The following is a 25,770-nucleotide window of genomic DNA, read 5'->3' on the forward strand; positions in this document are numbered from 1 at the left end:
TAGCAGCTGTCAGTCGCCGTCAGTAGCCGTGAGTTGGCGTTAATTTTGTTGCCACCGTAGCCATCAATAAAAGCAGCTCAAGTATTAATGGCTAAAAAGAAGTAAGCGCACGTAAGGACATGATTGCAGTAGTCGAATTTGCTACATTTCATAGGTTGTTGAAAGGCGCATAGATGAAACAGAGGCGAATTGTAAGACAGCACTGTGAGGAAGGCGCGCTGTTAGTTACTAAGACAGGGAAAATATTACTTCACGGCAATATTAATTCGCGCGGAGTTCGCATAAGCCTGATTTCTTCGCATAATTATATATTGCCTTTCTTTGAATTCCTCAACGCGCTTTTCTGACGATTCTATAACAACTAGGCCGACATGAAGCCAGCCTAAGTCGAAGACATATTTGTTAAGGCTAAGAAATAGAAAAATAGAAAATTGTATACTGAGCCTGGCGGCACCAGCTACCACGCCGCTTCAAAGAGCACACTCTTGCCATCCATCTATCCATCTGTGAGCCGTAGAAGCTCGCTGAAGAGAGAACAATCGAGGTGGCTCCGGGTGTCAGGCGCCCCCCATACATCTTGTTGATTTACGACCCGCCACCGTGCGAGAGCCAAGTCAATCAAGTGGTGAAGTAGGCTTCTGGCGCGCGCGACCATCTCGAACCGCGGCGCGCGTTGTGTGCAGAGCAGAAGCGAAACGATGCAGGCGTGACACTGCGGTAGGTAGGGTCACTCAAGTAAGTGTCCTGTTTTCCTTTCTTTCTTAAAACAAAACTGCCGTATTCTTCGTCAGACGGCGCTAGCCGACAGGCGAGACCTCAGGAAGAAAACCGTGCTCTAAGGTCTCATTTTCCCCTGGAACCAAAGCATCGAAAAGCAGTTGTCGATTTTCAGGCGAAGTCATCTGCTTTGTTTCCACTTGCGCACAGTCAAGGACAAAATTTACGGGACGCGATCACGAGAAAAATGAATTTTCGCTGCGTTGCGTCGCTACCCGTTCAGTGGGTATTCTTAACGGATGGAGCAAGCATATTCCCTCTGGTATGGAGTATCTTGAAAGAACTACTTTTTTTTTTTTTCATTATGTGATCCCGTTGCCCGCAAGAAATCTTCTTCATTACTGTGCATATCGATAAGCCGGACGTCATTGTGAAAAGCTTTAAGATCGTGGATAATGCATTTAATCGCCGTCATCATCATCGTCAACAGCGGCAGCAGCAGTAGCAGGTTAGTTACATCTACAGCTACACAAAGGCCTCTTCGATTACTCGCCTTTTATTCCTGTCATCCACAAGCTGCGGCCATCCTATTTGCGCAGCATTTCTAGATTTTCTTCCCAGCTTAATCTATGCCTGCTACGTTTACCTCATCCGGTACCGTAAGGGACGGTCAGTGATCTTTCTATTTTTTCGCATTGCATGCCTTCTTGTCTTTTATGATTGCTCAATCTGTGGTTAACTGGTGCGCTAATTGTTTGAGATGGCTATAATCAGCATACAATTTTCACTGTGCACAGCGATCACTCGCTGTGTATAGCCACCCTCAGAAGACGTGTCCACAAGAAACGTCAGAATTCGTGTCCATTTCTTGAGCACACGTATAATATTCGCTAGGCATGCTGTCGCGTAATCGCGCTACATGTTTGGATGCAGCGCTATAACTTACCGCTTAAGGGAGGGGCTGTATTGAAGGCACAATAACGAACTGTGGTGCTAACTGCGCGTGACTGCACCAGTTGAAGAACCCACAAGCAAATGCATCAGACAGGTATTGCATGCGTATGCGCATACGTGTCCATACAGCGTATACGCTATTGGGTGGAGTCGTTTGCAATCATGAGTGGCCGCCACCAGAGATGGATGGCCGCTGCTCTGAATATGCTCACTGAGAGCTGCTTTAGAAACAATGTAAACCATTATAGAGCTCACTCTCGCGGCTAGCGTGAGGCACCAATTCGTTGCGGTAGAAGATCTACATTGGTGTCTTGAACTACAAAATTGCTTGATGTTTTATTCTGTAGAGCTGAGTACTCCGTGGTTTTCCTGCCACGTGAGTAATCTCTCCACAGCACTACATTGTAGCTCTTTGTCTTTGGATGTACTATCTTGTTTTATGTGGTTTACAGCTCAAAGCGACTTATGCTATGAGCCACGCCGTAGTGGAGGGCTCCGGATAATTTCGTCCACCTGGGGCTCTTTTACGTGCACCGACTTCGCACAGTACTCGAGCCTCTAGCATTTCGCCTCCATCGAAATGCCACTGCCGGGGCTGGGATCGAACCCGCTTCTTTCGGGTCAGTACCCGAGCACCACAACCACTCAGCCATTGCGGCGGCCCACTGTTCAATGTTTTCTTTTGTACAGCTGAGAAGCAGGGCACTCCGCTTCTTCTGTCACATTAAAAATCCCTACACAGCAGTACATTGTAACTCAATAGCGAGAAGAGAGGAGGCAAACGCACTCGGATAATCATTCAGCGCTGCACATTGAGCCGGTTAATCGGTGCCGCGACATCGTTGTCATTCCTCATGAGCGGCCACTGCAGTCGGCTCGGAACTTACCGAGTCACCCCTTCCGGGGAATGCGTCGATGACCCCTGGGTACGCATCTCCATACGCAGTGCCCGTCAGGTGCGTCCGCAGTCGTTCGCGACGCCTACTAACCGGACTCGCTGGTAGCGTTGTTATAAGTGCTCCTCTCGCCCCCTTGCAACTTGATGTGTCCCCCGCCGTCTTTTTGTTCCTACCCTTAATTGTGCACGCTGTAGGCACTTATTTCTCTTGTTTGCTGCTGCGAGGAGCTGTTGTTTATGCTCCATCTCCGAGGAAGTGTTCGCGTCAGCCCTCGGGGCAACGGCGTCTCTCCGGACTGGCCTCTGATCGCTGCATCCGCACTGCGTATAGCTGGGCTCCTCGGGCGGACAAAAGCGTATGCCTCGTAGGCGTAATTATTGCTAGGCTATCGACCGACAGACGCGCGGCATCACTGCCTTCCCCGTCGCCCGCCTCCCTATCCCCCCCCCCCCTTTCCTTGACATCCTCGCCTCTACTCTGTCCGTGTAATTCGAAGTATAAGTCCTTTTTGTTCTTGCCGTTGCGGGCGCCGCTGGAAGCCGGCGCGTTTTAATCGGCGACGCGGGCTCTATCCACTGGGCTCTGATTAATGTCCGACCCGGGCATCCAGACGGGGTGCGGCCTGCGTTCCTGCAGTCATCCCTTTAACCCCCCCACCCGTGCGCCTCTTCTGGCCGCCGCCGCCATCACGCGGGCTGCACGGCGACCGGTGCGAGGCAGCAGAGCCGCCGGTCGTCGTATCAGTCGGGCCTGATCTGAAAATGCTACCGCATTACGCCTCGTACGGCGCGGCATGCGTGGCCGCATGCGGCGTTCGGTGCGCCAGCGAGGTGGCGTAGAAATGAGTGTAGGCTACTTCGTGTAAATAAGCGCTCAGCGTGGCTGTTCCAGGAAGAGCGGCGGGTAGCGCGAGAGATGGAGTGTGGTAGTGCGTGTTTTTCTGACCGCGGAACCAATTTTACGTGGCTACTTCGTGAGGTGCGGGAACATTCATCGAATCCAGCAGTGAACCTTGCCGTGGGGGCGAAAATGTATATTGATATTAAAATTCTTGAGAACATTTGCCTGAAAGTTGAGCGGCACTACATTCATGGAACCACGGGATTGTTTGAAATGCACTGAATAAGCAACTACGGCAGGCTTAGCGTCCGTTTAGAGGCCGCTAGGCGAAGAAGATGATATACCAGAAAAAAAAATTAAGCATGACATTCGTATTTGTGGCAGATCACGTAGATTATTTGTGTTACTCCTTACCTCTTATTATTTATCCCATCGATGGGGCCTTTAAAGTACCTATACAAAATAAAAATACATAATTGCCACTGTGTGCTTGCAAGCCGGCTGAAAAGTGCTACTGTATAGCTTTCACGGCACATAGCATTCTTCAGAATGTTTCAGTTGACGCACAATGTGCAATTGACTGCTAATGCGACCACGACTGATATCATCAAGAATTTCGATTTGTCTTTTGGAGACGCTTACTGTACATATTTATAGTTGTAATTTACTGACTGTGTACAGATTTCAAGAGCTGCTTGGGCCAGCAGTTCTCCTCAACGGTAGCAGGCCTTTTAGGAGACATCTCTGTGCGGGATGTTTTGTCTAAGTGCGCATGTTTGACCGCCCTTTCGAGCTTCCCTCGACTACGAGGTTACATCTCCGCCGTGAATGCTTTCCCTCCAACACTTCACGAATTCGAGGGCAGCAAGTGATTTATATGTGTTTATACATGTTTTGATAAGCTTTCAGCATGGGGCTAGGGGAACATCTGCACGTAACGCGAATTTCATACGCACTTTTATGCACTATATGGAGTATATTGTAACGCGAGTGCTATATGTATTACCTATGCAATATATGCATTTTTATAAGTATACAGTGGCGAACCTACATTGCGCGAAAAACAAAGGGCAGCAATCGCGAACCTAAAGAAGGTGCGGCTCGCAAATATAAGTTAAGTTGTGCACAGCACAGTAAAGAAAGAGGAATTCGATCAAAGGCTCATGACGACATCGAGTGCTCATTAACCTTTATTTGCACGCTGAAAGGATATTGCGCGACGATACAGTCTGAAGAAGCCGATGGACAGCTCAGCATGAGATATCTGGAGAAATCTGCCAAAAAGAACAATATCGATGGCAGGCAGGCGCCTAAAGCAACAAGAGGCACGAAATACTTCGACTCATGCGAAAATGAGTCGCTGCATGCAAAACGGAAGAAACGATCTGTCGCAGTGGATCCTCTTTGGGCGATGGAGTGAACGTACGCTTTGCATTCCTTGAGCAATCTTCGGAAGGATATTTCCAGTCGGTTTCTTAAGTTTCTTTTGTCTTTTCATTTGCCTGAATCTTAGGTCTGTTGCAAGGATATGTCTGCCTCTTATACCATGATTAACCGATTTGTAAACTTGCGTGAGCTCTGTTCTACAAAATTAAAAATGACGAAATACCTTACGAGCACAGGTTCGAACGGCCACACATGATCCTAATGTGCCATCATCTTTAGTCTTTTCTTTTAGATTTGTCTAGATTGAGTGGCGCGGAATACGAAGCGACTGCAGAAGCTCTGACAATTTTCTCAGCTGAACGCATGCTCCAAGTGCAGACGTCGGTGTGTGCAATATGCGACAGCTATAGATGCTTTTAGCTTATTTTCTCAGCACAAACCAGCGCGCAGATAGCGGCGCGACAGAACAGTAGAGGCATTAAAAAAAGCGAAAGTGATGTCGTGACTGCTATTTCCTTTGGCGGCCGTTTCTCGGCAGTCCGAAGAAGCATAACTAGCACCATAGCCGACACTTGAAGGCATGCGTTTTCGAACGCTTACAGGACTCAATTCGGAAGGATTTGAACGGGTTTAGAACGCTGGCAAGTGCATAAGCATGCCTGTGATAGCAGCACACACTTGTTTCCTAACACTCTTTGTGTATGCCAGTGTCCCAGCTCAATGTAAAGTTTTAATGCGAAAGCACTACCTCAGGGGGTCAAGTCCAACCGATGTTTTTGCGGCTTATATGATCTTGAAGCTGCAAAAATAAAGTAAATATTACCGCGAGTGGGTTTTGAACCCGCGGCGCCGCGCACAGATCAGCTTCGCTGGCCACTGCACGAGGGCACTATGCTCTCGCCACAGCAGATCACGCTCCTGTTAGACTGCAACACACTCTCGCACTGTGCACTGCTGATCGTCGTCTTCTTCAACTAATACTACTATCGAACTAAAATCCCCGCCGGGCGGCATGTTCGCCAAATGCAGCCGGTACAGCCAGCGATGACAGCGCCGCCCACCGGCAGGTAGCAGCCACCATTAAGGCTGGTTATAAATATTCATTCAGAACGACGTCTTGACATCGCCGCTATGGCGCAGTCATAGAAGAAAAAAAAAAAAAGCCATGAAAGAAAAAAAAAAAAAAGCTGGCATGGCGGAGTGGAAAAAAAAAAAAAAAAGCCGCTATGGCGCAGTGGATTAGAGGCACGTGTTGCGTATGGAAGGTCGGCCGTTCGACTCCGCTCTCTGTACTGTAATTTTATTGTTTTTTTTTATTATGCAATTTTTGTCCCTTTTAGGTCGCAAATCGTGATGCTCACTGGCATATAACGCCGTTTGAGATTTCCAAAACATTTTCTGCATATTTTTGCACAGATTATTCACAGCGCTGGAATATCAGTTTTGAATTTAAACTAAATATTACATGGTTAGTAACAATAGGTTGTTATAGACTTTTAAGCATTATTTAGGGAATAATTATCCCTTTTAGGTAAGCCGTTGTGACAATCTTCACTCACCGTGATCAATTCTCCGTGGTTTCAAGCCTTGTGGCTGTACAGGCTGCAGTTGGCGAATACGCCGCCGGGCGTGCCCACGATCCAGCAAAATAAAACCATGACCCAACCAGGCTGAACACATTATCTCGATTGTCTACTCGGTTTTCTACGTTAAAACCCCATCACTTTTTTTAAGAACAGGGGTGTCCGAGACGATTAAGACCAACTGAGTACTTTTGGGAGCCGCGTGGCCTAGTTCACAGCATTTCCCGCTATGAAAACGTGTTAATTAGTAAAGACTAATTACATACTTTTAAATATTTGCTTCGGGAAAAAGTGTCAATTCGGAAGGTGTAGATCGTTTTAAACTCATAGCTTTTCAGCGCAACGGCACACGGCCAAGGAAAGAAGCAGGAAGAGAAGAAAGACGAACACAGCGCTGACTGTCAACTGTAGACTAACTCTACTCTAGATCGTGTTGAAAAGAGCAGAATGAACCATTTACTTTGGCCCCGCCGCGGTGGCTCAGCAGTGGTTATGGCGCTCGGCTGCTGGCCCGAAAGACGTGGGTTCGATCCCGGCCGCGGCGGCTGAATTTCGTTGGAGGCGATATTCTAGAGACCCGTGTACTGTGCGATGTCAGTGCACGTAAAAGAACCCCAGGTGGTCGAAATTTCCGGAGGCCTTCACTACGGTGACCCTCATAGCCTGAGTCGCTTTGGGACGTTAAACCCCTATAAACCAACCATTTACTTCGATTTTTCTCTTACCGGCCTAGAAAGAAAGCCCGCGAAATGCGAAAACTGCAGCGTGGTTGCTGTGTTACATGAGTGCCACAGGACGCGCTCTCTCGGAACGAAATCCGCTTATCTCAAGTAACACTTGCTGCTGGGCTAGTCGGTGCATAGTTCTACGTACAAAAGTTAGCGCAAAACACGAGACAATCACAAGAAAGGTGGACAGGAAGCGCGTTGTCCTGTCCACCTTTCTTGTGATTGTCTCGTGTTTTGCGCTAACTTTTGTACGAAGAATCCGCTTATCTCAGTAAAGCCCTCCCCGACGAGGCTTGGCGTTCGCAGTGGTCACAAGATGTGCGCCGGCAACTACTAACCCGTTGGCGGGTTTCCTTTTCAGGCTGGTAAAATATTGAAAACATCCAAATTGGGACTGCTTCCTGAAGCCATTAATTACAAATTTAGATCATTGTTACTTACTAATTAAGAACTAGGTATACAGCACTTAAAAACATTCTGCAGACTAGGCCCACATGAACCTCAGCAGCACTCAGTTCGTTTCCCTCGCCTAGGATACTGAGTCATTTTTAAGAACATGTTACGTTTAGCTAGGACGCCCGGTACAATAATGTACAATAATGCACACAGTGTCGCTATCCTAGGATACGAGGCGAGTGATTGAAAACAGCAATAAAAGAAAGAGTTAAGGGAGTGACAGCGACCGCTCTACCGCACCCCCAGCAAGATAAAAGCAATACCCATTTCCACCAGGACCACGTGACCGCAGCTAGTATCGACAGTCTTTGTCAGAAGCACACAGGCCAAGGGGTCTGCTTCTACGCTGTGAGGCTCGTTATGCATCCCCAGCGTTCCAAATCCGTCTAAGGTGATAGAAACTCTCGTCCTAACTTTCCACCCCAACCAAAAGTTAGGACTTCCACGAATGGCACTGCTACAACAGTCCCGCTATAACGCTTAGAACCCTTTACTTCTGCGCGTAGCCAACGCCGGTGCTGCTTGGTTATTGGATCACCGTGGAGTTTCTGGTTACGACATATACGTGACCGATGGCGTTGGCGTCATTTAACTGAGCGGACATCCCTGCTAATGTCCTGCCTTTAAAAGAGAGCGCGTAGACGAGCCAAGCGTGACGTATACCACGGGCTGGCAGCCGGTACAGGTACAGTGCGTGTGACCCGGGCCTCGCGCGGGATCCTCAGCGGCGCCATCGGCAGCGGCGGCGGGCGGAGGCAGCGAGGCCTGGGCCGTTGTTGCGGCGGGGTCGGCGGGAGGAGGGCTCCCGTGATAATCGGGCCGCCTACTGGACACGCTGGCCCTAATTGTTGTTCGGGGCGAACCGAAGCCGATCCTTCACCGGGGACGAGCAGAGGTCATCGGCGTGCCCGGGCCACCCCGTAGGGCACTGCCCCTCCGGCGCACGGCGCCGCCGCCACCCAAGCGAGTGAGCGGCGCCTACCTCGCGGGCACAGTTAGAAGGGCTCCGGTGGAGGGCCCATAAAGGCGTTTAACGACACATGCCCGCCGTTACCGCAGCACTGGGCGCGTAGTATAGTTGCATGCTGCCTAAACCGACTCAAACCACCCGAACGGTCACGCACTGGCCAGTAGAAAAAGGCAAGCCGGTGCTGCGACCCGTGGGCTAATATTAGCGAACGACAGCTGATAGCGCACTTAACAGGTAGAGTACGAGGTCAAGCGTCTGTCGAACTGCGAGGAGATGGAGGGGCAAGATATATATATATAAGAATTAGTGGATGCGACGCGCGTTTGGGGTGTTTGAGTAAGGGCAGAAGCGAATGGAGCAGGACGTAACAGCGTACGGAATACACCGGGAAGAGATCTGGAGAAAGAGGTCAAAAGGCTTAAGAACCAAATGGGAAGGAGGCACGAGCTTATTACTATATACGATGCATGAAGAGCATTACTGAAGCTGTTAAAATGGTTGCAGAAATAGTAAACGAAGTCTCTCTTACTTCCAGTATCTCCACGCTTCTTCAAAGCTGTTCCATTCGATAATCATATCATTTCATTCGCCATGCTGTGCTTCTTTTCATCGTAGTGAGAGCTTGTAATAGCCTCGAAATGCCTCTACAAAAAATCTTCGAAACTTGGCGCATCACCTGTCACTCTCATTCGACGCGCTTAACGTGAAGCGAGCTTAGGACAAATAAATCAATACGAATGGTGCGGCTCGGTCGTGAGCCGACCATAAAATGCAGTGCCCCGCGTATTATTACCGTAAGTCAATTTACATTCATAATGGTGTGAACTGTGACACAGAGGCTAGTTTCATCAAAAGCGAAAGCTCCTATTAGCAAGATAAAGCCAGGAATTGAAATACGCGTATCGCTGCTACCGGTCGCTTTCAAACCAAACTGCGCTGATTTGTTGCGTGCGAATCACTGAGGCCAAGCCCTATGGACATTCTCCTCAAGATATTGATCATGTAATGCTTTTTATTACTGACGTCACGAGCTTGAATCGAATGTCAGGAAAAAAAAGTTCTGTATTTAATTCCACTTTTGTCAGCAATCAAAGAGTGTTGTGCTGCTGAAGAAACGTGAACATAGCCACACCGCAGCGGTGGCCTAGTGGTCTGAGCATCCGCCTCGCACGCGGGAGGTGCAGGGTTCGATCCCCAGCGTCGCCGGGTACCCACCGGTGACGCAGTGGGTACAAGCTTTCCTCGTGCTCGGTTTCTTTGGAGTAATATATTTGGGAAACAAGTCTTCGACCCCGCCTTGGGTAGACGAAAGCACTTTGTCTACGGTGCTCTCTGTTCAAAGCTGCCCTTGCTCTATAAAAGTTTACAATCATCATCAAAGAGCCGAACAATCGGTTTTTACTAAGAACAAAAATGGAATGAAGTTGACCCGAGTATCCCTACAAAATTATTCTCCCAGCGTGTGGCGACATGTGTAAAATGTGCATGCATACACAGATGTGTATGTGTGCAAGCAACACTGTCTAAAACGCGCGCACAAGCTCGCACAGAAGTTAGGGGAAAGAAAAAGAGTACCTAGGGATCACCATATAGAACCTTACAGGAATATTTCTCTCTCGTTTTGTTTTGAAGTCTTGTGTAGAAAGGCTATGGATCGTTCTTAGAACACTTAACGTAATCTACTCTGAGATTCACTGTGAGTTATGGTAGCGGAAGCTACTGACCATGCTTGTCGCAGTAAAAATATTTATTCCGGATGCGTGATTCAGCATTCGGGCGCATCTCGGAGGGTAACCCGGAGGTAACCTTTTGCGTAGTACTCAGCTTACTCAGACTTTGTTTGACTGTTACACAGTAGCAGGGCATGTTTGCTATAGTATTGGTAGGGTCAACGCACCTCAGTATTTTGCCTCGTCTATTGGGAAAGTTTTCAAACGCCCGCTGTTCATCGCGACTCAATCCCCAAGCACAAATGCTTAGCTAAGGGAAGTTTGACGACTTAACAATGATGTTGTGTGACATCGCCTCAACACATTCGAAAAAGGCTGATTCACGTACCCCTGGAGACGCAGGCGTTTGCGATTTGGGGGATTAGGAAACAGCAACGTCAGTTCGTGAAATGTAGAAGCGATTAAGAACGTGGTCCGTTATTTTAGGCAGGCTTTGCTCTGTGCTTCATTGCACTCGGGCATTTTGCCTCTTTGTCTAAACCAGTTATATGCATTTCTCTTGAGGACAGCAAGGTACAAGGCCCGAGTGACTAACTTAATCGTGTCCTTGTGATTGCTAGACCATTGCCACTCGTGCCACTGAAGAATAGAAAAGAAAAAAAAGTAACAGAGGCCTTTCAAGTAAGAGATCGAGTAAGTTCATAGCTGGGGGCGACGGCTGAGGACATCTGCATAAAGAACTCGCGTAGTTACCGACACAGTAGAACAAAAGAACAAGAAAGAAGTACCTCTTGAGGGCAGCGCGCGCGCGTTTTAATTACAAAGTCGAGGGGACGCGACCAAGGTAACGAAGTCGTTATAAACATTACTGTCCGCGTACTTTTCGGGGAGTTTTTTTTTATTGTTTTCCGCGTATCATAGCTACGCTATCAGTGGCCTCCTAGTATTTATGGGCACAGTACGTAGGGACAGAGGGCATTAATTCTTACTGACAGTCTTCCGGGCCCGCTTTAGCTGCCGCTGTTAGCAGCGGTGGGTGAGCCAGGGCCCGTGCGTTGTACCTCTTCGGCTAATTGCAACGTATGGAGAACGGGCGCGATAAAATGTCCTCTTTACGGCCCGACTCGCAGACCACTGCCTCCGGTAGGAGGTACCGAGAATTATCTCTTCCGGTGGCATACACACTGCGTGTCTGCTCAACGCGCGCACTGCGTGTTGTTTGCCGTGAAAGTCGGAGCTTGGGGCGACGGTGTTATGGCTAAACGGAATCAGGCCATTGCAGCAGCGACTAACATATGCTAGTTCTGCACACGATCAGTCAATTAGAATGCGTTCGTTTTATTTGCCCGGTTGTATAGCGATCGCGGTTCTTGTACTGTGTTGAAGAATTCGAGAAATAGAAATAAAACGCAATCTTGGATCTTGGAGCGAGAAAAAAAAATTAGAGTTGCTTAATAATAAGAACCATTGAGATGATTCTTTTTAGTTTAAATAAGAGCAAGCTGAAAGCAATAACAGTGACCACTATGTGTTTTGGGGACAGGATGCAGTACATAGAAAATCCAAAAAGGGAAAAGTGCACCGGTTTTTTAAAACTTCTTTAAAACTTTTAAATACTCGTGTTAGTAGAAATCAAAAAGGTACACACTTAAAAAAAAAACAGCAGTTATTAACATTGGGCCGCAGTCCGCCCGCCTGTCATAACAGTAAACGAAATCAGCTATTTATTGTTTGACTTTATTAAACAAGCCAGGCATCAAAATTGTAGAGCTTACAGTTATTTATTTTGTTGTGATTAGCTTCTTGTTTAGGTAACAAGAGAAGTTTTAACGACGGAAAACTTTTTTGTTGTGGAGGAAATATTTGTGGCGGTCGTTAATGTGGGCGGGGCTTTACTGCAGGCTTAAGTTGTATCCGACTGCACCAAGTATGAGTCGCAGACGTTGAGTGGAACACGGTTTAACGTAACTTTGAATATTTTCCGCGGAGCCACTCGGCATTTCCACCCGCATAGACTTGCACCTGAAAATGGGGCAAGTTGCTTTTGCCCCATTTCTTGTGACGTCACCACACCCGGGAGTTGTTCGCAGGAACAACCAGTGCTTGCTCGCGACGCCGGATTCACCAGGAATGTGGTAGTCCAAGTTGGCCGGTCGACCGTGACGTCAAGGTGCAATTCGGAGCTGGCACCGACCGAGACCGAAATAGCCGCACAAAGCCACTTGTAATGGCTTATTAACGCTGAGCGCTGGTGCTTTGAGCTCATTTTCCTGATTACTAAGCCCGCAGGCCTTTTTCAAGGCGAAAACAAAACAGACACTCAGAAACTTTGTGTCTGTACCCATTTAACACGCATTCGTTTTGCGCTTGTCTGCGTTTCGCTCCTAAGTTCCGCCTGTTTTGCGCAAAACTTTTCTTTCAATGGCCCTTCACAATAGAGTCTGTGGTACAGAGTGCAACCTTAGCACTTCAAAACGTATCACCGAACTATTTTTTTTTTGTGTGTGTGAAATCACTGTTCCGATGTGCAAACCCGGAGCAAGATATTGCGGTATTTGTTTGTTTGTGCCATGTGAAATAAAAAAAAAATCTAATATATCCGTGACCGGGATCCGAACCCGCGGCAGCGCGAACAGATCAGCTTCGCTGGCCTCTGCGCGAGAGCCCTAGACTATCGCCGCTTTTTTTTTTTTTTCAGCATAGTGTTTATTACAACTCTGCGATGAGCTATCTGCAAACATTAAGAAGACAGTGGCACATCAACACACATAAGCAACGAAGCATGAGAAAAGAGTCGACTCGGAGCACATAGCTAATGCATGATAACACGACACATCTAAGCAACAAAGAACTAGGAAAAGGCAATGAACAACACAGCACTAAGAGTGAGTATCACTCCGGTTCACACTAGGTCTGGGCATACATTTCTTCTAGGTGTACAGTCATTCTACAGAAATGGTCTTTAGCAGAAACAACAGATCCACAATGTCGGTCCATTATGCGTGTTTTCCATAGGCTGTGTAATCCAGTTAAAAATAACGTATGTAAGGGTTCATCAACAAATGATAGTGCAGTGAGAAATCTAACAGAATGCGGCGTCAAATTAAGTTTTTTTTTTAATGTATAAGAATATTTTTCTTTAAGATACACAATGAGACATTACCAGTTAAAACATGGCTACAGAAAACGGGTATTTCCATTTCTACGGTGAACTGTCGCCTTTGTGATGCTCCTGAAATAATTGAGTATTGTTTCAATTGTAAAGATGCAATACTCGTCTGGGACATTATGCATTAGGCTATCGCCGCAGCCGAGCACGCCTCGTGGTAAACTGCAACCCACTCTCGTCCTGTCCATTGCACGTCGCCTTCTCCATCAACTAATACTACTATCAATCTAACATTCGCCCTTTGAGCTATGTGGCGACAGTGACAGAAAAGTGTTCGCTGCATGCGTTGGCGTTGAGACAACATTTCTGCAGAAACGAGCCACTGGAGCATAGGCCGCAGGCATACATTGGACACATTGTCACTGACGATGAAAAAGTTGAAGACGCACATATCTGGCTCCCTGGGTCAGTGGGGACCTGAATCGCGCTTTCAGGTACGTGGCGGTGGTGCCCACCTGCAAAAGCTATGCTTTCGCACAATATTTCTTGCTTAGCACTGCTAAACCGCTTCTTTATTTATTTTTATTTATTTTTTTTTTCTTCGGAATATCTTATCCCGTATTGCATGAAACCGCAGTGGGGTTTCTGTGATGTCCTCTAGCATATTTTTTGTTCTATACTTCGAGAAAATCGACTTTAAATGCTTGAAAAGAACTCCTGCATCAGAGAAGGCCATTTATGAGAGTTAGCTCTATGCTGCCGAGGTGTTTAAATAGCGCTGGCTATTTTACCGTTGAAAAAGGCCTAAGCTGGCAAGAAGGCTGCATGTTCTATGCGTTTCATATGACAGTGGGGCCATTTCTTTGCAGAAGCCTTTAGAGAATCTCTGCCTTGGCAGCAATTAATAATCTCATTGTTATTATCAATACATTTGTAGAATGCATTGTAGAGCGTAATTTACGTCAATGCCTTCCGTGTGAAAGGAGCGTTTCACGATTGACTGCCATTTCACGGAGTCAGTGAAGCATTTGATACTCTACGATGGCTGTACCAAAGTTGTTTAGGATATGCTGCAGTGTGAAGTTGAAAGAAAAAACAAGCAGTGGGTGTCGCTGAAATTTACAACGCTGTTGATTTACCTGTGAGGCTTAAGAAGGGATGAGGAGCTGAAGGGTGCAGTTCTGAACCACTGCGCCGATTTTTATGATATATTCAGGGATGCTGCATCCTCATGCCATTAGAACGTGAGCAAAATTTTATTGTTGCAATAAAAATTATATACAAAATATACGAAAGAAGACATGTATTCATACATGACATTATGTTGCGAGAAACAATATAAGATTATACAGGGCATGTACAGAATATATACATAAATACAAAGCATACAAAAGAGGATACACATACATGCGTATACATGCACTGACTAGATGTAAAAAAAAAAATTATATACAGATGCAATAGAAGACACAATATAAATTAGTAGAGGTATACATAAAAATAAATTACAGGTGGATTAAATTATCCTTTAGTTCCTTGCGCGAGAAATTACTAACATTTTTGCATTTCTTTAGTGTGAAAGGAAGAGCGCGGCTTAATTTACTGCGACTTGTAATTGGTGTGAAGAGGAAGAAGTAACCAGGGGCCACTATTGCGGGTAGGAGCATCATGCTCATGAGGTGACAATGAACATATATGCCCCAACAAAAGTTTAAACACTTTTGAAGATAACAAAGCTGACTCTGAAATTCGTCGCCCATAAAAACGATCAGTTCGGATAATATTAAGGTTAAGGAATCTACCCGCAGTCGTCATGCCGCGATCGATGCTTGCTATGTAGCGCATAACGTTCTGAAGGAAGCTGATCTTGTTTATATTTGTTTTTGTTATGCTAACCCAGAGTAGGCTGCAGTAAGGAAAAATAAGCAAGGATCTATTTGGGGCTTATAGCTTTTACAGGCAGTACATTCGATAGTGAGATAACGTGGAAGAAACGACAAGTACTTTTGCAAATATAACGAACATGAGCGTTCCAGCTCAAATCACTGCACAACTTTGTACTAGAATTTGGCCTTTCTCGACGAGTTCACTGGGTTGACCCAGTGTCGTTAGCCTAAATGAAAACATTTAGCTGTTCCGTCTGTTTCTACTCAATCATTGATATGTATGCTAAAATGGACTGGGGCCTAATATATTTCCCCCCGACACACAGAAACGGTGGGAAACAAGGAAGACTATTGGCTATCTAGGTATATGCATTGTCTCCCGTTACTTTGTCATGATTCAAGCGGCATTAAAGGTTCTCCAGGAATTCCGTGTTAGTGTAGCCTGCCAGGACGAATTGTATGGTTCAGACCATCGAAAGGCTTACTGAGTTCAATGTAAGCACCGAGTGCAAATAGATTGCGGTAAGTGTTCTTATGCTGTATTTTCTTTTAGAACCAGTTATTCTGATTCTGTTGGCCTACCTTTACGAAATCCGAAAGGAACTGGCTTTTTTTCAAGAAAATATTCGAGGCTCTAATGAAATAAGTCCTTTCAAGTACAACCAAAGCACAAGATCTTAATCCAAATCGGCCGTTAAAGCACGCTTTTCGGTTTGTGGAGCAAGATCATTTGCTCCGGACAGCCGATGGGAATCTGCCGCAAGTCTTCGCAGCTGACAAGTGAAGCGGTGGACCATGAATATCTCCTTTTGTAGCGGCGAAACTGACGTTCCCGCCAATAATGCAGCTGACAGGAACCGCTCACTACCCCGCCCCCTAATGGCAGTTGATATCACACCAGTTTCTTGAGGCACGAGCGAAGTGTTGTACACCGTTGGTGGGCTTGGCTTGCAGCTTCCCATAGAGGTTATCTGCAAGGGAGGAGCAGAAAAGCGCTCAGCGTTTCACACCTAATTCGTCGCCGCTGTCAAGTCATTGGCTCAAGAGACGCCGGACGGTCTCTTTCGAGGGGCTTGAGCCGAAGCAATTGCGTAGAGCAAAGCTGCTGTTACGCGTCACTTATCATGATCCTGAGCTGATGTCTTGATGATTGAGTTGAGGAACACCCTATAGTTCACCCAAGAAAAGGTGCCTCTGGGTTCCCAAACAAAGAAATCTCACTGCTCATTGAGAAGAAAATGTCAGCGTGAGACTTTTTTCTGCTGCGGCAAGTACACGCGCTCGCTGATCGCAGAATTAGCCACTAGACGCAGAATGGCGAATGCGCGCCAGACAGTGTCTCCAGACGGTGCATGACGTATCACTGCCGTGCTACATTTATCAAATTTGGTGCGTGGCTTTGCGTTCTGTCAAAGCAGCCTGACGACTTGAGGCTGCTCCCGTTCAATTTAGAAGTCGCTCGCCTTCTACCGGCGATAGCATCTTTTATAACGCCTCAAGAAAACCGTCCGACTGGAACCCCGAAGGTGAAACACACAGCAATTAGCTGCAGCGGGGTTGTGTGCGTGATTGTGCTGCCGGTCAAGCGTCGGCGTCTGCACAGATGACAATAGAGGGATCTTTGGGCTTATACAGTGTTTGTTCTGAAACTGGTCCTTGTCAAGTGAAGGAAAACACATCTTATATTGTCAAGGTATGTCGTCTCTGTTGCGTGCATGAATGAGTCGTTGTTGAAAACATTTGTACTTGACCACGCTGTTGACATTTTTGTCGTTTAGTGTTCACGTTGTATACCTTTATATTATTTAACTTCCTAGTGAACCCTTTTAGGAACGAATGTGATACTCTTTGTCCGAAGATATAATGTTTAAAATGGATAAGACGGAATATCTACATGGTACAGCAAGAGGCAAGGCTTTGTGTACGTGGCGAAAAGCGGCTGAGTAAAGGCAAGGAAGGGTAGGGAAAAGAAGAACACAATAAAACACTACGCATGCTTCAGAACCATGTGTATGCCCATCGTTAATTTGCCGGAATGTTGGCCATTATTCCTTCTGAGGTGATTTTGTGTCAGGCCATGTTGCAGGGAAATTTTGCAATCGTTGACCTGCGAAATTGTGTTTAGCAAACTTGTATGATGTATCTGTGCCTCTTACTCGGTCTATGTCATCTATAAATCATTCAAAGTAATAGGCTTCGAACGCTTGCCTCGTGGAATTACTGCCACTTTTTAAACTCACGTCCACGTCTTCTGTACACAGACTTAGAGCTCGGTCTTGCAACTTGCCTACGGCGACGTCAAGAAATGTTGCTGCATCGACTCTGGCTTGAGGTTGCATTCACAAAATAATGCTTTTTTCATTGGTATGCGAACATAGTGTGGTTTTGTGAACGCTACATTTGTGAACGCAGAGCTGCATATGGATGTAGAGAGAGAGAGACTCTTTAATGAAGAGCAGCGAATTTAGCCGGCGTTTAAAGATCGCTGGCATGCTACTCTGCGCAGGGAGGGGAATTTGGGAGATAAAGACAGGAGAGCAGAGTGGAAGAGGTAAAAAAAAAAACGAAGATAAAATGCGGCCATGAAATGGGTACTAAGGATGCAATGGCGAGTATTGATGTAACCTATGGAGTGATGGAGTGCATAGTCCGTCAAATGGGCTGACGAAGTTCACTGTATGAAGAATGCATGAAGGTGACGTGCAAGTGAATTTAAAGCTTATCGAGATGTCCAATGTCTTTTAAATATGTGAATAGAAAAGTCATTGCAAGTCTCTGTTGCCTAAGGCAGGCTAAGGGACCTAAAACTTTGTCCATTGTAAGGGGCACTGAGCAGAGCTTCTGCATGCAATGTTCATAGTACGCACGCTCGTTAGCATATGCAGGGCACTCAAGCAAGATATGCTCCACAGTTTCTATCGCGGCACAGTTGTCACAGTGTGGACTGTCCATTTGTCTAAAACGGTATCGTAAGCCGTTTGTATATGCAGCATTAAGACGAAGTCGATGATAAAGTGTTTCCAGATGTCGAGGAATTCTGGGTGAGAGTCTTGATCTAAGATGTGGGTCGATTGAGTGAAGAAATTGCTACTGATATGTCGGCAAACTCCAAAGCCGATACATTTCTTCGGAAGCAAAACTTCTGGCCACCTGGGACGCATCAGATTTCGTAAAAAAAGTTCTAATGTATCTCCGATGTTGATGGCCCTTACGGGCCGCTTCATCTGCTTTTTCATTAGCCTGAATGCCACAGTGAGCAGGTACCCACTGAAATGTTATGCAGTGGCCTGCGGCAATAGCTAAATGATGTAGATATCCGATGTCCAGGGCAACTGGCTGGTGATTCGTTTTCTTCAGCAGGTTGGCCAGGATCTGGAGAGATGCTTTCGAATCGGTGAAGATAACCCAACGGTCGGCGGTTCGGCGCAGGATGTAAGAAAGAGCTTCCTTAATGCCGTGAAGCTCAGCTGTCGTAGAGGATGTCCTCCGCTGAAGCCGCTTAGCGATAGTAGCTGTGCTGTGCACTAGACTGCCTTAATTCTCTCCCACTGACGATGATGAAAATCCTAAGACAGCAGCAGCAGTGATCGTAAGCGGCGAACGCTTGCCCAGCACTGCTCCGCTTCCATAGGCTGTGACTTTTCAACTCACACGTCGTTACGTAACATCCTTCATTGTTAACACATCGCTTCTCTTCCCCTTTATACACCCTCATCCATTTCCTTCATGCAGGCTAGCCAGCCAGAACTTACTTTGCTACTTTACAGCGTACTTGTGTGTTTAGATCTATAGCTCAGGGAACCGTTTCAAGAAAGCAATGCAATAGGAGGGAACAAGTGCGAATTTTTGTATATAAAACCGCATTGGACCGGTTGTTTTACGCGCACGTCTACGCCAGTTCGTCTCCGCTGTGCTAGAGCGGAGTAATATTGGGCCTTATAGCCCATATCTAAAGAAAAGTATCCATGACTTGATACGTCACCGCTGACTTACAGACACCTTTAGCTCTCAACCGTCGAAAATCAGTGTTTTCCGGCTGTTGACTGAGCTCACTTGGTTCTCTCGGAGTCGAGTGAGGCTCGCTGCCTAACCGGCGCGGTTTCGCTGAGGCTGCAGTGCCTTTTCGCGCTCGCTGCCGCGACGGCAGCGTTTCGGCGTTGGAAGAAGCCCGCGGCTCGCTCGCTCGTCGGTGCCGTTATTTCGGTGCCAGTGCCGTACGCTTGTGTGAGTGCCGCGGCTGCAGCCCCCAACTGTCTGCGCCCTGCCAGCCGACAGGGGCGCCCTCCCTTCACCGGCTGCGGAACCTTCGCCGAGCGTCGATCTGTCGCGCCTATTTGTCGCGTGGAGCGCGTCGCCCGCGTGAGGATTCTTTTATTCTTTTTTGTTGCTTCCGAGCGGACGAGTCACCACCAGCTTGCTCGTGCGAGAGGGGGGCGCTTAGGCACATTGCGCACGTTTACGTCCCTACAGCCCGTCGGCATATATCGTTTTGACGAGTTGACAGACTTCGCTGACCGCCTTCAATAACTAGAGTGAGAGAGCCGGCTTGTTTTACTTTTTCTTTTAGTTTCCGCGTTATTTACGCCCTTGAGTCGAGAAAGAGTAGCGCGTTCGCGTAAAGCGCTCCAGTCATTTGGCTTCGGTTAGGACCGACGGTGACGAAAAAAAGTAAAGAAAAAGCGAACGAGCGTCTAGTTGCGCCGCTCGCTCTGGGAAAACTGGAAGGCGTGACCGCCTGACGAGTCCGCCGCTGCGCGCTTGACGCCGGCGCTGCAGCTGACAGACAGACGCCCTGCTCGCGCCCGCCGGGACATCTCTGTCTCGCGTCCCGATGAAGTGCTTGGTTGAATGAAATCTCACAGGTGTCAGACAGAGCGAGTGGGTAGTATGCCCGGCAGTGTGAATTAAAACGTGTCTCTAGCTGTGCACTGTTTTAAAAAACCAGGAGAAAAAAAGAAAAAAATGTCGGCTGCTCTGGGATGTGTGGAGAAGTGTTAGTATTTCAACGCAGCGAGTCTCGTGGCCTCCTCAACGCTGACAAACGGCGTGGCATTATCGACGGGATCTGAGTCTCGGGCAACTGCTTCTAGAGTGCGAATCCAAGTAAACGAGGGCGTTCCCATCTCTGTGAGCTGCTGTTTCGTCTCCCCGCGCCACTGCGCTAAACAGCCTCAGGTGGAGGAGGTTAGGCATCGACGAGCAAGGAGGAGTGATCTCGGTTTTCCTCGTTTGTTCGCCGCTCGTCGCTGGAATGCCTGCTTCGTCCGTCCAAGTCGCAACAGTGCGGTGACGCGTGGTGGGAAAAGTGTGCCGTGGTAAGCGCTGCCTGTCGGAGTGGAGTGTTGGCAGGGAAGCACGTTGGCGCCGGACCGACCCAGACTGGCCGCACGTGGAAGGGGGGGTGCCCTGTCGACAGGCACGCCGTTGTGTTCTCTCCCGGGGAAGGCCCTGCGGCGGCGCCGGCGCGGATTGCGTAAGTAGACTCTCCACCGAGCAACTCTTCCCGCCTTTTCTTTCTACTGTTGTCGGGAGTTCTCTGTTTTCGCGCGTTCGCGTTTCGAGGCGGAGGTGTTCGGTGATGGCTGCTCCCAGCGTGTGTGCGCGCGTCGACACATGACGCAGGGGCTTTCGCTCATGATAATCGCCACTGATATATCTGATGATCTATAACGTCCGATGGGAGGTTGAGGCCGACGCCGCGCTCATAACTCCTTACTTTCTGTTTTTTTTTTTCAGTTGGCTTTTTCTTCTCCTCATTTTTCCTCCTTTCAGCGCCACTGTTAATTTTGCTTTTAATTGGCTTATGCCCATTACAGCTTGGCTACTGAAAGTTTTCCTCTAATTTTATTTGTCTCTTTTCTGATTCCTCATAGCCTATGTGTCGCTTCGGGACGTTAAACCCCTCAATAATACGCATTTTATTTTCCTCTTGAGGGTTCCATCCGCAAGTTGAGACATCGCCTATATTTTACTTTTTGTTTCGCCAAGCTTCAGGGAGAAAAATTACTAAGCTGAAGTGATAATTCTAAGAGGCGACAAATTCGCGATTAGTCAAGCTCTTTTATGCGCGTACTTGAGCAAAAAATGATAGATTGCCGATTTATTCGCTTCTGCTGAGCTCACCGTTGGCTGTTACGCAATCATCAGTTCTTTAGGAACGGGATTAGCGCTGCAGAGGATGTTTAAAATGTTCCTGGAATGTGAACTGCGATGAGCGCCACAGCGTGTTGGTAATGACAGCGACAGTGATGTTTATGATAGGAATTTATGCTTCGAGCATGCAAAGGGAGGGGCGGGGAGGGGGGGGGGGGGAGAGAGAGAAAGGGGGCACGAGCAGTTAATCAGTTAATAAAAACGACAACTAGCGCTGTAAGAAGGTTCTCATTATTGTGCTTTCCTTCTCTTCTTACATCTCATTTTTTTTTCTTGCCCAGGCCTGTGGAAAAAGGGAATATTTGTTTTTCCTATTGCGTTCCACTTGTTTACAACGTCAATTTATCCGATGGCACGTCAGATTTTTTTTTTTTTTTCATGTTTGAAAAAATTCCTCAGAGGCTATTCTCTCCAAGGCTCTCCGGGCGCGCGTTCTGTCCAGCAAAAGAATGAGGCAAATTGCACCTCTTGCCACCGATATTCGCGCACTCTTTTTATGCGCTCTCAACTTTCGCCGAGGCGTGCACCCGTCCTTGAATGGCCTCAGCAATCGTTTCTTGTCTCGCATGCAAAGCTCGCCGTGAATTTCAATTCGGCGTCGTTTTATCGGCACTCGGGAACGCTTAAAAAAGGGACCGCATCACCCGTGTACGCGGACCCGGCCCGCTCTCTAGGAGAATACCAAATCGCCGTCGGCGATGTTTATTGTCAATCCCTCATAATGCCATTGCGCTCGTTCAAGGACGAATGGTTCCCACTGCAGGCCTCATCTACATTCCTCGTGTGTGGCGTTTTCCAGGCTTGTTCCCTCTGTTGTTGCGCCCAGAATTTGCGCGGCCGTAAACTAAGATTGGAGCCTAGACGGTCATTCTTCCATCGAAGCATGAACGGACGGCCTTCACAGTGAAACGAAGCTGTATCCTCGACACGGACTCGCGTCGAGATGAAAACGAAGAAACTGTTTTTGAAAATTCCAGCTGAAGCTTTTGTATATGCAAAGGACACCGAGAATGAAGAGCCTGGTATTGCATAGTGTAATAGCACAGGTGTAACAGTATAGCGCTGAAGTCCACATTCTCGTTTGTTTGTTTGTTTTACTTTCTTGTTGTTGGTGCTGTTGTTGCCCCAGGTGGTCTAGGCTAATCCTGAACCCACCACTACGGTGTCCTTCTTAGCGTACTTTCAACTTTGGTGCGGTAAACCCCAGAATTTAGAATTTAGGATTTTGTTCGCGCCAAAAAAAGAAGCTAGCGGCGATTAAGCAAGGAGAAGAAAACGAAAGGTATTCTGTATAGACGCGTTTCAGAGAAACTCATTGAGCTCAGTGTTGTCTATTTGTGATGGTACAAGAGCACGGCAGTAATAAAACTCGCTTTCAGTTTCTGGCTGCGAGGAGTCGAAACCAGCAGTTCGTCCGGATGGACAAATGACTGGCACTCGGAGCTGGCAATAGAATCACGCGAGGGGACTGACACCGTCAGCGATATTTCATTTGTACATGAGGGTCGTATGTTGGCTCTACCGCTGCTCTGACAATAGGCTTTAGAAGGAATTCGACGGACCAGACAGTCTTCTTCGTATTGCGACTAGCTAGGACGGCAAAGTAAGGCTGTTCACGGTTGGGTCATCTGAACTCTTGACCTCCGACTTATACACAGATGCCTTAGTCGCAATTCCGCAGCACCTCTTCTGACTAACGGCAACTCAGCAAACGCCTCATAGCAAGTTTTAATGGCAAGCAAGCCTCTCTGTTTGCCTATTTCCGGCTTCACTGGCATCATTAGTCATCCGCTGTGTCTCCGTTAGGTGCCCTCTCGATGCCGGAAGAACTATTTCTCACGCGAATTTTAGATTTCGCTCTGTAAGGGCTTCGTTGGACAGAACGTCATGGGTATGTTCCTTGGCTTCGTTTCTTCCCTCACATTTATCTGCTGCGTAGCAGGCTTTCTCGGTCCTTTGTTCATTATGAGATTCAAAGCTCAGAATCCGAAATGCGTGCCTCCCGGGTTGCCATTTCTAGCGGGCTTCGTTTCTTTCGTCACATTTATCTGCTGCGTAGCAGGCCGTCTCGCTCCTTTGTTCATTCTGCGATTCAAGGCTCAGATTTCGAAATGCATGCCTGGCGGATTGGCCTTTCTAGCGTGACTCTGGTACCTGTCACCTTTACTCCTTCCATTTGAACCGTTGTGGCACTTGCCCTTTAACCCACTAAACCACTTCCCCTGGGGGCCCTATACGAACACCCTGCGTTAAATTCTTCACGGGTTGCCTGTTCCGCCTGCACAGACGTCAAACACCGGCACTAATTCGTCCCTGTAGATTCCAGAAGCAATGCATACTACTTCAACGATTTCTCTCTCACGCGCGGTACCGCTGGCGTTGCGTTTATCAAATAAATGCGGTGGCATTAGAAGCCCCATGGGGCCGACTGCGTCGTCGGTCGTAAAATCTCGGGGGAGCACTTAATGCATTAGAGATCCTCATTGTTGCCATTTTGGTGTTTCTGTGTCATTTTTTATGTGTTTCGTGGTTGCTCCTCATACACTCACCAGCATTCAATCGTTCCACTTCGATCACACAGCTGAATCAACAGATGAGGTAACCACTTCACCTCTCATTCCGGTGGGCCGTTTACCACCTGCCACCGTGGGCATGTTGTGATGACATCAGAAGTTCATGTGTCCTTGCAGGGGCTCAGTGGTCATGGCGTTCGGTTGCTGATCCGAAAGACGCGGGTTCGATCCCGGCCGCAGCAGTCGAATTTCGATGGAGGCGAAATCCTAGAGGCCCGTGTGCTGTGCAATGTCATTGCACGTTAAAGATCCCCAGGTGGTCGAAATTTCCGGAGCCCTTCACTACGGCGTCCCTCATCGCCTGAGTCGCTTTGGGACGTTAAATCCTCATAAACCAAACCATAAATCAACCATAAGGTCACGTGGCCTCTTTCGACCAATCAGGGAATCGGACGTCACGCCACCACACTCGAAGTGATGTAAAGCCATCAACAGCTGCTAATGCTATCGCATTTGCCAGCACTTATAGGCATTAGGTGTACCTGTGATTTTTTTGTTGCTCCTTTCATTATTTTTTAAAGCCATTGCTATATTTAGAGCATGTCTGGGTTATTTTTTTTCTCAGGAGTGGGGGGGGGGGGGGGGGGGGCACTCTTCAAGTTTAAGCTCACATATTGCTATTAGTGCTCAACCTTCGTAGCCAGCCTATTTCTCCAAAAATGTGTTTACCCACGAGATTTTCGAGGGCGGAGCAACCATTGTTTTCAGCCCAGTGCTTGACAGCGCTTTCTTCCCTTCCGTCGCCACCGAGCGCGCAGCTTGGGACAGCCGTAGTTGGTATCAGTGCATGACAGCGGCTGCGAACAAATTTGTTCTCGCTGCATTTCTTTTGTATGCGCTGAAGTTTCGAGTAACATGTGTTCATAGCAAGAAAACAAGGAAAGCGTTTTCAGTCTCGCTCTAATTGTGGTTTCTCTTCACACTCTACGACGCTCTATTTGAACCGTTGCAACTGTCTCCGCCAGTTCGAAAGCTGGTTGATACCGCTGAGATCAGTTAAAATTTTACTTGTTTTAAACTTTACTTTGATTTCTGAGTATCCGCGCAACGTATGACTGCGGACGACAGAAGGCGCCCGGTTTCAGTGGCAAGTCTAACTCCGCTATCCATCTAACCTATAGGTTAGATGGATCTTCGACATCTATAGATGTACGAAGATGACCTTTGATGACATGTGAAGTTAGCCTAGCCACTCATCCAAGCTTGGGCGCTCATATTTGTTTCGGGGCTGCGTTGGATCCTTTAATTCTGGGCAAATTCAAGAACGACTCGTTCTCTCTCTATCTCTCTCTCTCTCTCTCTCTCTCTCTCTCCAAGGAATGTTTCAGCTAAGAGAAGCGCCTTCAAACGCAGATCGTATGGATCTTATGTCCCCACAATACTTGACATCTATAGAGCAATCACTTGGTCTGCTGCTGAACTTCGAGGGCGGATTGTTTGCTTCACTGAGGATAGAGCTGAATTCAGGTCACTTTGATAAAGAGGTGCTTCGACGTGCTTTGTGAGCCCATGAGCCAATATTAATAAGCAGGAAAATTGTAGCAAGACTATGATATTTCCACTGAGTGTCACGGCGATCGCCAGAAGGAGCACTGTTCAAGGCACTCAGAAGCTCGTACAAAAATTCATTGCATTCTCTCTACACAAGGCTGTTTGAATGACCTCATAACTGTCACATTTTGACCCGCTGCGGTGGCTCAGTGGCTTTGGCGTGCAGTCGCTGATCCCAAGGTGGCGGGTTCGATTCGTACTGCGGCGGCCGTATTTGGATGCACGCGGAATACCAAATCGTCCGTGTGCTGTGTGATGTAAGAGCACGTTTAAAAACCCCATGTTTCCTAAATTT

General features: G+C 47.5%; 1 protein-coding gene across 6 annotated transcripts in view; it reads left to right on the plus strand.

The window, feature by feature from the left end:
- The window catches only part of LOC149371922 (uncharacterized), a 636,308-nt gene that overhangs the window by 106,023 nt on the left and 504,515 nt on the right, over positions 1-25,770 (plus strand). For 4 of the 6 annotated variants that reach the window (XM_089566242.1, XM_089566246.1, XM_089566247.1 and 1 more), the window contains exon 1: positions 19,706-20,671. The exons of 1 other annotated variant lie outside the window; for it this stretch is intronic. The gene's annotated coding sequence lies outside the window, so the exon portion shown is untranslated. Of the gene's footprint in view, positions 1-19,705; positions 20,672-25,770 lie in introns of those variants that run through there. One more of the 6 variants, XM_089566250.1, reaches the window with a different exon arrangement.

This window comes from Amblyomma mixtum, chromosome 1 (assembly GCF_055824585.1).
Source record: "Amblyomma mixtum isolate Tamu chromosome 1, ASM5582458v1, whole genome shotgun sequence".
Taxonomy (NCBI): Eukaryota; Metazoa; Arthropoda; class Arachnida; order Ixodida; family Ixodidae; genus Amblyomma; species Amblyomma mixtum.